The sequence below is a fragment of the Nannobrachium achirus genome (assembly GCF_963921795.1).
Source record: "Nannobrachium achirus genome assembly, chromosome: 4".
In the NCBI taxonomy this organism is placed as follows: domain Eukaryota; kingdom Metazoa; phylum Chordata; class Actinopteri; order Myctophiformes; family Myctophidae; genus Nannobrachium; species Nannobrachium achirus.
In genome coordinates this window covers 76,317,974-76,331,453 of record NC_137813.1, presented here as the reverse complement: position 1 = coordinate 76,331,453, position 13,480 = coordinate 76,317,974, and the positions used below count along the sequence as shown (strand labels likewise).

The 13,480-nt window shown below is 41.2% G+C and overlaps 1 long non-coding RNA gene across 2 annotated transcripts; it reads right to left on the bottom strand.

The window, feature by feature from the left end:
* Positions 1 to 112: 112 nt before the first annotated feature.
* LOC308283731 lies at positions 113 to 12,211 on the bottom strand. Of its 2 annotated transcripts, none has more exons than XR_013961957.1 (3): positions 12,115 to 12,211; positions 10,706 to 10,909; positions 113 to 145 (listed from the first exon to the last, which is right to left on the bottom strand). It is a non-coding gene; the product is annotated as an uncharacterized lncRNA (long non-coding RNA). The 2 variants fall into 2 exon arrangements; XR_013961958.1 differs by lacking the exon at positions 113 to 145 and adding an exon at positions 7,303 to 7,614.
* Between the last annotated feature and the right edge of the window lie 1,269 nt (positions 12,212 to 13,480).

Here is a 13,480-nt window from a genome sequence, read left to right as displayed (position 1 = left end):
CAGGTAAATAAGTGTCAATTTGGGGGTCCTCGACATGAAAAGGTTTGTAGAAGCACAGGATTAGAAGAAACACTTTTCGGCTACAATATATAATGCTCAGTTGTTTATTTACCTGTTGTGTGGTGTGTTGGTTGAACCTGGAGAGCTAAAGAGAAACATTATAACATACATTAGTTCAACAAAGTACATGCATCCTATTAGTAGAGCAGTTTGGTTTATCTGTTGAAACATGCTAAACCTTAAACCCCCAAACTTCTTTGCCTTTTTTACTATTTGAAAACCAGGGCGTCAATTGGGTATGGGTCCAAGGGGGAACATAAAAGTTACTTTTAAATATAAATCCATGAATGTCTCTTTGTCTAACTGTTCTGGTTATGTTGTTAAATTACAGTAAACTCACTACAAATGCAAAATTTTACAAAATGGTCACTTTAACAAGGTATTGTAATGATATTCTCCACACTTGTATTCTCCCCATCTTGACAAAATGGTGCAATTCATTATTGTTAATTGTAGCACGTTTACTATAGCCTATGCCAAGTTTAGCTGCACTTGAACAACCGTTCCGGCTGCCATATCCAGCCCAAGAAACCGTAGAAACGGGGGAAAAAATGTAATGTACTTCTTAAAGGGCCACTTCACCTCTGGGACAACCCTATCTTATTTTATTGTTGTTTGCGACACGATCAACACAATCCTGAGTTATCTTTTGTGTTCAATCTTCAATATTTTAGTATTTCAGCATGTACTAGTGGTGCGTTTTGCATCATATGATGCAAATCTTCAATATACCGTATTTTCCGGACTATAAGGCGCACTTAAAAGCCTTTAATTTTCTCAAAAAACTACAGTGCGCCTTATAGTCCAATGCGCCTTATATATGGATCATTCATTGACATTGACATTCCCTTTAGCACAACTCCATCTGTTGGATGCATAACACAATGGTAGCGTCTATTATGTGTGCCTTATAGTCCGGTGCGCCTTATATATGAAAACAGTTCGAAAATAGACCATTCATTGACAGTGCGCCTTATATTCCGGTGCGCCTTATAGTCCGGAAAATACTGTATTAGTATTTCAGCATGTACTAGTGATGCGTTTTGCATCATTTGCATCATATGATGCAAAACGCATCACTAGTAGATGCTGAAATACTAAAATATCTCAAAAAACAGATTGAACACAAAAAATAACTCAGGATTGTGTTGATCGTGTCCCAAACAACAATAAAGTAAGATAGGGTTGTCCCAGAGGTGAAGTGGCCCTTTAAAATGAATCATGATTGTTGCTAAGGTATGGCAACATGACTGGTGTCTTGCATGCGCGCACCAGTCATGTTGCCATACCTTAGCTTTTTCTGAACTGACGCCACTGTTGGAAACGGGTTCTGTCAGAACAAAAAAAGATATGCAGCAATGAATGTAAGATATTAAATACTTTGTGGTACACATAGGTTGGTTGTAGGTTTCCGCTAGGCAATATTTGGGTCGGCCACCTTGACCGACAGGATTACATTTTTGATGCCAAAATAATACATTAATTGCCATATTATAATTAGGGTGATGTTTACAGATATTACCTTGTTACGTTATCACTGTGCTTCTTTCCTTGTTTTCACAGATGCAATCTGTTAGCCTACTGTAATAATATCTACGACTCCATCATGCCAAGGAATAACTGAATAAAATCAGGAGTTGCTGATTCAACCAATACTAGCCCTTACCCGTTCAAAGATATGAGCTCCGAAATGATGTGCAGTGTGTGGGTTATGGGATGTGCACTGTGCACACAGTATATGAGGGATGGAAAGTAACTTTAACTGGTGCTTGCATGATAATATGTAGGGGCATCAATGTAAGAAACAGTGACGGCTCCAGAAAATTATGACTGGGGGGGCTATGGGGGAGCCGACTTTTTTAGAGCAGGGGCGAATGAATTTTGGCAACAAATAATAATGAATAACACTAATACAACAAACGAGATTCAATGATCCTAATTTAACTCTCCCAACGCTTTGAACGTTCACGTTCGCCCGATTTCGCAAGACCTCTCCGCCAATACGGCGCTCGTTCGGTTCGTTCGTCTGATGACTGTAAGCTGATGAGGGGTCGCGCGGCCGTCTACTGTAAACACATTTTCCGCGGTGATGGTGTAAAAAATCCATTATGCGTTAGATCAACGGAGAACAATTCACTTCCTTGTTGATTTCCTCTGGCTGTAAGGCTCTGTGGCCAGTGACTGGTCTTCTTCTTCTTCAACACATAACAGGCAAATTCACATTCATTCTCGCATGACGCCGCCCTCTGCTGCCTGGCAGACCAAAGTGCACTATTGCACAACCAAAAAAAATAAAAATAAATAAATAAATGTCTGTCTGTCTATCTACTATAACGTCGCAAAGGTAAGCCGCTTTTTGATGGCACCAGACCCAATAAATAAATAAATAATCTGGCAGTAGGAGAGTTAAGGGGCCACATAAAGAAAATACACGTTACAAATTGTTTATTGTTAATAATAGGGTTGTCAGTCGATTAAAAAATGTGATCCCATTAATCGCATGATTGTCCATAGTAATCGCAATTAATCGCATATTTTGTATTTGTTCTAAATCTACCTTAAACAGATATTAATACTCATATCAACATGGGAGTAGACAAATAGCATACTTGCTTTATGCAAATACAGCATATTTATTATTATTTGGAATAATAACAAATACTGTCCATAATACGCCTAACAAACATACAACAACTTGAGAAAATATCTGCTTCCATTAGGACAGATTAATAGTGAAAGGACCACCGCTCATCGAGGTGCTGCATGCCTGAAGGTCTATGACCAAAAGCTTGCACTTTAATAACTGAAAATAAAGAACATGATTTTGCTCACTTTTGAGTGTGCGGAGGCTCCCTTGAATCTTTCATTAGGACAGATTTAAAATAAACTTGGCATTCAATCACTAAACCTCAGCATCCCTATTCTAAGGGGATATTCACCACAAGTAGCAGATTTAAAAGCTCATTACAAGATGCTACAAGAGCTTGTAGATCGGCTATTTTTGGTGAAGAGAATTGGTTTATAAATATAACTCAAGTACAGTGCAACTCAGGGGTGTTTTACAAAGCAAGCATGAGGCATTAGAGGGTCTGAATTGGTTTAACTGAAGTAATATTGATACATTCTAAATATTATCAAAGTATTCTGAGGCACCCTGGACTGGTGTTATTGGGCACCCTAGTTCACTATGAGAAACCCAGCTGTTATGATGTAGAGTGTACTAGAGACACTGATGGCTCGTTGGAGATGTGTGGCACACAAGCCATAGTCAGCCAGACTTAACCGATTTCAGCCGGATTTGGGCCATAACAGGGCCCAAACCTGTTTGCCACTGAGGCAGCCAACTGGTGACACTCTTAACTGCTAACCACTGTATGTGGGTTCTCTGGCTGTTGTTGCAAGCATTTGGTGGTCACTGTTAGCATGTTGGTGCGGGGGTCTGGGGAGGCAGAGCACTGTATAATAAAGGACGTTGTAGGCTACTATGTGCTCGTGTACAATTTGGAGCGTTCCTATTCTTGGGAGCGTGTGTGTGTCTGGGGCTTGCACTGTCTGCAGATGTGCCGTTTCAACACTTCGGTATTTGATGCGCGTGACGCCGTGAGCGGTGATATTGTGGTTGTCTGCTGCAAAAATCTCCGCCGTTTTGTCTGTCTCATACATAGAGTTATGGGGTCTCATACTATGACTACCCTGCTGCTAGCCGCATCACACACTGACTGACTGTTTATAGTTATCTTGACAGCCACCAGGAAGTAGACTAAATAGTGTTACATTTTCAGGAACCAATCCAAGACTACCCCTAGCAGCACGCAAGATCATGTGACATGCAGACTCATAGCAAAGAATTATCTTTATAGAAAATACATTTTATTGTATGATTTTACATAGAAGCAAGTCCATTTTCTTTCACATATTTATTATCTTTTATTTATTTATTCTGTAAATATTTTTCATTACAATTGGGTCTGTGGGGAGGGGGGGCTGAGCAGGGGCTAAGCCTCCACTAGAGGGGGCTAGAGCCCTCCCCCGCCCCCCCCCCCTGAAGCCGTCCCTGGTAAGAAATACCCGTTTCGTTTAATGGCTACAGAGATACTGTGTACCGATCTGCATGATTTTTGGACAAAATCTGTAACAGGGCAAGACAAACGACCCCCCGCCCGCCCACCCGCCTGCATACACACACACACACACACACACACACACACACACACACACACACACACACACACACACACACACACACACACACACAGCTGGTTAAACATGTTGCCTCATGCTAGATGCAGAATAGATATGCCTCAAGCTAGATGCAGAATAGATATAGATACACCATAAAAATGCTAATATACAGCATATGATTTTTGAAAGTGACAAACGGGCTTCACAGTTATGTCAGGTGTGTTCATATGCTAATGGTGATGCGATTTCAGATCAATTGCTCCAGCCACTGAGGAGAAACGCTGTGACAGACACTCACTCAGACAGACAGACACTCAGACAGACAGACATTTGGAAAATTATATGTTTGATGTCCATATATGGGCATTCCAAGATATGGGCTTAATATTGACATCAGAGATCTCCATTTATGGGCACAAAAGGGACAAGGACCGACAAAGAGATCTCCATATATGGCCATTGATTTATTAGTGAATACAATTTCATGGGGAAAATTCAAATCGTAAGACAGAATTCATTTGCAAGTGTGCCTTACGTCACGACAACCACACTTGCAAGATTCTTTTTTTATTATAGTCAATTTACCCCCATTGATTCCAGATGGGGACCCAAATGCACTCGGCTCCCCATCCGGAATCAATGGGGCAAATTTATTGTAATCAAATATTTGTCTTAGGAATGTAACAAAAAACAAAAGATATTATTGAACTCAAGTCTCCATGGCGTGAGTAATCAATAGAAGAAAAAGTCATTTTGGGGGTGAACTACTCCTTTAAGTTGCCTTGGGAGCAAGAAAAAGTGAGATGGCCGTACAATCGAAACATCCAGACATATTTCCGGATGCCTTCTATCATTTGAAATTATGAGTTGGCCATACAAATATGACTGATTAAAAAAAAAAGTGGTCATGTGGCTCAACTTGCCCCAGGTTAGGGGTAAGTTGATCGAAGTCTAGTTGACCCACATGATATTCTTAACTTTAACAGTTTAAACCTGAACAAATAATGTAATACTTAAATATGAATTATACTTTTCCCTTTTGCAAATAGTCGTATTTTTTTTCTTAGGGTAATTTAAACTGTAAGTAAAATACAGTTTGCTATTCAGAACCTTTTAATATTTGCAATTATTAATATAATATTGAAAACTTCTCTTAAATGAGTGTATTCATCAAAATTAAAAATCATTACCGTAATTTGAGTAGCAAAGACCTAATAAATAAAAAAAAAACATGAATGGTGATTCATATTGGCTCAATTTACCCCAATTTTTCCCCACGGCCACCATTTTGACAAAACCTGGCTAGCTTAATGCTTCAGGTTGATCTTTAGCTAAATAATTCACATGGTTTTATACATTGGAATGTCACCAACATGCATGATATATAAGTTTAGACCTGGGCACATTTGCTTTAACATAAAAATCATTATACCATAAAAGTAAAAGGGGTGGTTCATCTCACCCACAGGTTCATCTTACCCCGTTATTCCCTATGTATGTACCTATGTCGCTGTCCTCTCTTGTTTATGACCGTAGCCCAATCAGGGACCTGCATCTCTGGCAACGTCATCACACATACACAGCCATTTACAATATGCTTGTGCGCCTATACTGCCAGGAATATTATTAATTTCCAAGTTATGAGTACAGAAACCCAGCAGGCATAAGTATGATTGCAAACTGTAGTACACGTACTATACCACTAGAGAGTGCCCAACGATTAGGTCTTCCAGGCTGGACCATGGGCTGGACGAGCCGGGACCATAATGGCCGCCTATGGGGCGGCCATTATGGTCCCGGTCCGGACGAACGGGAGCGATCCTGGAGCGCGTGCACGTCGTGCGCACGCCGTGTACACTCGTTTTTGCTCCTGGGTGACCACTCTGTCAGCCCAGCCACTTTTTTCCGAATGAAAATCTGTCTAAATATGGTAAAGTTTGATAAAGAAACGTTAGCTTTCCATGCTAAAAAAAGGCCTATGCTATGTTATGGGCAAACGACTTCCGGGTTACGTCATCGATGATGTCATTTCCATCGCAGAATCATTCTTTAGACTGAAATGAAGCTAGAAAGGTCAGTTTTTGCTCTAAAAATGTAAAAAAAATACCAAAAAAATCAGAAAATCATCAGCAAGGCGACATTTGGCGATCTGGCTGCCTCAGCCCCCCCCCCAAAATGGCGATTTTTGGCGATTTGGCTGTGAAGAAGCCAATGAGGGACCAGCATTCCTGGTGATGCCAGTAGTGCGGTGTCATTTGCAACGCGTTGAGAGCTTGTGGGTCTGAATGTTTTCAATTTTCAACTTTGTATGACGAATAGGCTATTAGATTTGTCAGATCATGATAAAAAATAAATAAATAAAATGAATGATTACTAAGATTGGTTTATAATTAACGGACAAATAAACATTGTATTAGGAAATAACCGGCTTATGGAAACCTTGGCATAAGCATACATGTATACATGGATCTCAAACATGTTTCTGTGGCATCGTTTCTCTGTTTTTGGCTTGGGTGGCCATAGCTGAGTCGGTACAGAGTCCGTCTGGGAAATGGAAGGTCCTTGTAATCTCTGTAATTTTTGAATATAGGCAGATTACTTGTACTGGCGAGCATGGACGTGCAGAGAATGTTAGGGGCTGAAATTTCTTGGAGCCTTTGGTGTAAATATTGGAAATAGCAGACCTCCAAGCTCACAACATTGTTGAGCTTGGAGGTCGGCTATTTTCGGTGCGTTATACCACATTGAACTAAGCATAATCATAAACATAATTTCCACAAAGTTCAGGAGAGTTTGGACAAGGCAATTCTCTTGAATGGAAAGAGGGCATTTGCATTTCTTTCACCATAGTGAAAACAGCATTCATGGTCTGGAGAGGACACTTTTTACAGACAGATAAAAGGGCAGGGGCTCAAGCCCCCTTTGATGTCTGTGTGCACGTGCCTGCTGGCGAGAGACAGAGAGGGGTGGGGGGGGGGGGGGGGGGGGGGTGCATCAGCAGACAGTAACCTATACATGTCAGGTCATCGGGTTTCTGTGTGAACTAACCTTAATGATTAATCCAGGAGCTGGACGAGATCAATACAATGTTATCATCAATGCTGACTTTCGGCTTTGCTACTGAGACAATGTTTACAGTATCTATTACAACCCAGTGGGTCAATAGGCCCACAACCCACTTTTTTTTTTTTTTAAGGAACTCTTTTACTGCCGTGTTGCATAACGCCACAGCGAGCGTTCATCAAATCCTGTTTTGGTGCCAGGGGAAGGGCGGGTGTCTGCGGTTGCCACAGCAACCACATTGCCTGCGCTGAAGTTCTGCGAAGTTCATCCTGTCCTCTCTCCTCTTCTATGTTTCCTCAGTAGGAGGGACTAACATGCAAGGAAAGGATGCAAGTGTAGGGGATAGGATTTAAATTAAGGACCTGAGACGGAGTCTTATTCCTGCTCAAAAGACAGGAAATAGGATTAGGAAGCATCAGTGAGGAGGTAGAACAACGTGCTGCACCCCTCCCTCTGGCAATACAACGTGGGGACTTCCAGGGGGGTAAACCACATGATTGACCAAGATGATGACAGTAAAGTGACAATTTAACCCATTCAGGCCTAGAATTATTGAATGCTTTAACTATGAAAAATAGCAGATATACAAGCTCACAGCGCGGCACGAGTGCCGCGCTGAAAGCTTGTAGATCTGCTATTTTTTAAAACGTTGTGAAAATGTGTGCAAATCTTTGAATATATCTATTTTTAAAGTGAACGTTTGTAACTCAAATTTTGCTTCTGGGTGGTCCCTGGAACTAGATATTTTGAGATAGGGGTCCGTGGCCAAATACATATCAGTTTGGGGGTCCTTCACATGAAAAGGTTTGAGAACCACTGACATAGTAGTCTCTCAAGAACAGACTAAAAAAATGATGTTGCTATCATTATTTCTCAAACTTTGTCATGTCTTGGACCCCCAGAATGATATGTATTTGGTCACGGACCCCATCACAAAATATTTTGTTCCAGGGACCCCCAGAAGATTTGATTCTGGTCTGTTCTGCATCTAGCTTAAGGCCACAGACCCGTTGGGAAACGAGTTTGAGTCGACTTTGTTTTAGGTGTACACCCAAAAAAATAATCTCTCAGTTGAACACATTTTAAATGTGTGAAACTTTTCCACCCATTTTATATGAGTAAATTTATATATGGGATATATGTAGTCCCAAGTCAAATCTACATTCAATGCAATGCATGTTGTTCAATTAGTCCAACTCATTTTCATTAACTTAAGCCAAGTTAATTATATGAACTTAATTAATTTACGTTTGTCCAACTCAAACAAATGTTAACGTAAATGTGTTGGTTCAACTCATTTTTATGGAATTAAGCTAAGATAAATAAAATACTTTTACATTTACATAAGAAGAGTTCGGTTTCAGGTTTTCTTCTGGATGATTTGTTTCAAGTTTTACAATATCAACATACAGATGCATAATGGATATATGCAATAGCAGTGATTATTGAATAATCAGAACATTTAAGAGAAAACCAACGCAATAACCTCAAAGTTACCATGAGTTCTTCTCTTTTAGCCTAGCATGGGGAGGGAGCTCAAGCTTAAACTAGCAGCCTAGCAGTTAGGGTTAGGGTTTAGGCTCAAATACTGACAAATCAAATTCTGACATATGACAGTCATCTTGCCAAGGCAGACACATTGATATGATACATTTAGCATTTTTAGCTCCCGAAAGCTTAAACATTTCCCTGAAAACCTAGAAAAATGCTGTTCCCAGCATGCTTTGCATAACATGTGACCAACTTATTTAACCAATCAAGGGAAAGGGCTGGAATCACTTCTCAGATCTGTAAAATGTACTTAATAAAATTGAGTTGGATTCAAACAATATTCTCAGAATGATTTCAGCCTTAAAAACTACTCAATAAAATTGGTGAGAGGCGTGGTTTATGGGACTCTGGGAGTTTTCATTGGAACTCATTTTCAATGTGTTTTTAAATTCCATTACTAAGATTTGAGTTACATGAATGTAATATAAATGCATAATGTTAAATGAATAGATTTTGTATAAGCACTATTAATTACATTTGAGTTGGAACAATTTAATAAAAATGCATATATTGTAAATGTATATATTTAAGGTAAGCACGATTAATATTTGTTCAGTTACATCAATTCAATACATTTGCATATATTATAATTAAATACATTTAAATAAAGCCAACATAATGTAAATGTATCACATCTGGCACTATTAATAATATTTGAGTTATATCAATTAAATGTATATGCTTATGCCTTGAAGTGAAGTAATTAAATAAAGCAAACATAATTTATATGTGTCACATTTATAGGGGGGTTGAATCAGTTTTTTGGGTGTAGGTGCATAGTGTGTCTGTTAATTAATTTAACACATACATCAATACCTCACTTCAAGAAATCTTTGTCGTTATGTATACCTCGCATGTTGATACTTCGATATCGATCATTTTTCGATATATTGCCCAGCCTTAGTCTGGACCCAGGTATGGGTCATGCACGCACGCAAGTCTCCATTGGGTGAGTAATCGATAGAAAAAATGTAACTTTGAGAGTGAACTACTCCTTTAAACTTTACTGTTGAGTGAGAAAACAACGTTTCACGTTCGACTCACCCGATTGGACAGAGGGGAAAAAACGGAGCTCCAGCATAAACGCAAGGTCGGCACGGCACCCGCGAGTTTAGAAACTCTAGGCGCACTGGGGGAAAACCACGCCCCGGACTAATTTTTGAAGCTTGTGATTGGCTGAACCGGAGGTAGGGAGCGCTCCATTGTAGTCACTTGGACCGCGGCAGAGGTGCACCAAAACCTAAACCTATCCTTAACCCTAACCCTAACTCTAACCCTAATCTTAACCCTAACTCTAACCCTAACCCTAACCCTAACCTTAACCTCAGTAAGACTAACGCTGGTGAATGCTAAGCTAGTGAAATGCTAACCTGCCGACGCTGGTGAGTAGCTAACCACCTGCCGACGCTGGTGAAAACGAGCGCTCCTTCCCCTAGTTAACCTAGAGTTTCTAAACTTGTGCGGTGCGCAGATATCCTCCACTGACATGAAAACGCCCCCCTCCCCTCCCTGTCCCATTGAAATGCATTGGCGGAATGCGGATCCCACTCTCATAGGTATTTTGGTGTGTGTGCACCCTTACAAGTAAAAGTCCGAAATTCAAAATGTACCTGAGTAAACGTACAAAAGTATTGGCATCAATATGTACTTAAAGCACCAAACGTGAAAGTACGAAATGCGAACCGTTGTGAGCTTGTAGATCTGCTATTTTCAAACAGCCTAGGTATAAAATATGGCTAAAGTGGTTAATGTATGTTATATAATTTCATCATTTATACATGTAACTAAAGTTTCCAATCCGAGATGAAACGGAGTAGAAATAAAAGTATTGGGACTTCACTACACATACCTCCAGGGGCGGAGCGTCCGGTTAAGCTGGGTAAGCAGCCGCATATAGGCCCGCGAACCGCGGGGGCCCGGCCGTCAGCCTCCGACTGACTGTCAGTCTCAGTCCAAATGACCGTCAATCTGCCTGACCGTCCCCCTCCCTCGCAATGGGTCCCCTTTCTGTATCGCGCTGCCTCTGTTACACCTATTTCCTGTTTATATTAACCTGGGTAAAATGTCGCACATTGGGAAGTAAAGGGGGACACACACTTTATTGTGAAGGACAACAGGAAGAGCAGACAGATGTCATGGCTTGATTGGCTTCTATTCACAGACAGACAATATGTTGTTTACGTTCAGTGTAGTGAGAAGTGTAGTGGCTGCAGTGGAACCGCGCACTTTCAAAACCTTTTGTAATTTGTATCAATTAAAATATACCACAGACACTTTCAAACGAGACAGGCAGCAATGCACAACACAAGCAAGCAATTAAGGCATTAATCATGATTCATGACGGTGGATATTGAACAATTATGCCAGCGAGGAAACTATACAATGATTATCATCAAGGATACTTTCTGATTCTGGAACTGGAACAACTAATCTGTGAGTATTATTGCCTGAACAGGTCAACTGTTAGGACTTCTCTTCTCTATCGTGCAGCACTGCAGCTGAAAGCCTGTATCAACAGAATAATGTGTGTTTAGGTTGCATAAGATGTGATGCACAATTGCTGTGTGCTTGTGTGCATACTATTGTGGCTATGTGTGCCAGTCAGATAGGTCTGTAGCCTAACTGTTTTGTGTAGCTGTATTCATGTATAAAAATATATGGCATGAAGGCATAAAGAGCTTGACATAGCGTGGAGGCGGCGGCGGCGGCAGCGGGGGGGGGGGGGATGGGGGGTTGGCGTGAGACGGGTAAGGGGGCCCGAGCATTGTGGCTCGCATACCGGCCCGGTTCTGAATTGTTCCGCCACTGCATACCTCAAAACGACTTAAGTACAGCACTTAAGTAAATGTACTTAGTTATTTTACACCAGGGGTTTTCAACGTTTTCAGGCCAAGGACCCCTTAGCTGAGAGAGAGATGAAGCAGGGACCCCCTCTACATATTCTATAAATGTTGTGAAGGAGATTCTCATCGATTTCATAGATAGGTTCAGACTTGTTTTACATTTAACCACTTAAAATCTTAAATTGTCGATACTTAGTAAACTTGACCTTTCACTCTGTACTTGGTCTGCTCTCTTTTACCTCTACACCAAACCTAATTGCCAAAAATAGCTGATCTACAAGCTCTCAATGCCTGGACCCCCTGTTGAAGACCCCTGCTTTACACCACTGCTGGGGGACCCCCCCCCCCCCCCCCCCCCCAAAATAATTTAGCGACCCACACAGGTTGAGAACCAGTGGATTCTAGATCTACTCACAGTGCAGCTCCATGGTTAGAGAGGAGAGGAGCAGAGAGACCACGCTCAGCCACAGTATCATCTTCATCCCTCCGTCTGCTCCCTGTGTCTGAAAGACACCTTCACCAACTGTCTAGTCCTGTCTGCTCCAAGCCCTCTCCATAACCTCCTCCCTCAGGGGCGTCACAAGGGGGGGAAAGTGGGACTGAGTTGCTAGGGCCCAAGGTGGAGGGGCCTTAATTATGTTATACTTTAGCTATTGAAAAACAGCAGATATACAAGCTTGTAGACCTGCTATTTTTGAAAAGTCGTGAAAATGTGTGCAAATCTTTGAATATACTGTATGTATTTTTTAAGTGAACATTTGTAACTGCTTCTGGGGGGGGGGGGGGGGGGGGTCCCTGGAATTAAATATTTTGAGATGAAAGGTCCTTGGGGGTCCTTCACGCGAAAAAGTTGGAGCACCACTGACATAGAAACATAGGTTTTTCAAAAAAAGGAATTGAAATATTCAAGACACGATTTTTCAAAAATAGCAGATCTACAAGGGCTTGTATATCTGCTATTTTTCAATAGTCAAAGCACAAAATAACGTGTAATAATGCGTTCCCAGTCCCCTCCCCCTATGAAGGACATTCATGGGGGGCCCGCAGTGAATCCTTGTACCCAGGGCCCAGAATTTGGTGCGACGCCTGTCTACTCCAAGCCCTCACCATAACCTCCCCATGTACACTCCCCCAATCCCACCCCGAGGCACACGTGCGCATGCACATGCACGCATGCGCGCGCACGCATGCACGCGCACGCATGCACGCAGTGGTGGAAAAATGAAGTTTGAATGAAGAAAAAGTGTCAATACCGGAATTTAGAAATGCTCTAAAAAGTACAGAAGTATTGGCATCACATTGCACTTAAAAGTACCAAAAATAAAAGTCTATAATTGTAGTGGAGTAAAGGTATTTGGATCCGAGATGTCGTGGAGTAGAAAAAGTACTGAAAACTGGAAATGCTCAAGTTAAGTACAAATACCTCAAAATTGTACTTAGTTACTTTACACCACTGCACCCATGCAAGCACGCACGCACACATGCTCGCGCACACACACACACACACACACACACACACACACACACACACACACACACACACACACACACACACCCTCTGCTATTGGTAGACTTTGACTTACTTTGACTGACTGATAAGGAGAAATCAATAGGTCGTAGTAGTGAATGTTTTTCCTTTTTTTTTTACTGCCTTTCTCCCCACTTAGTCATCAAGCCAATACTTTGTCATATGAATAATTGAGCATTTGTGCATTGTTGTATATTAATTTATTATTATAGCAGTAGTTCCCAAACGTTTTAGCTTGAGACCCTAGTATAGC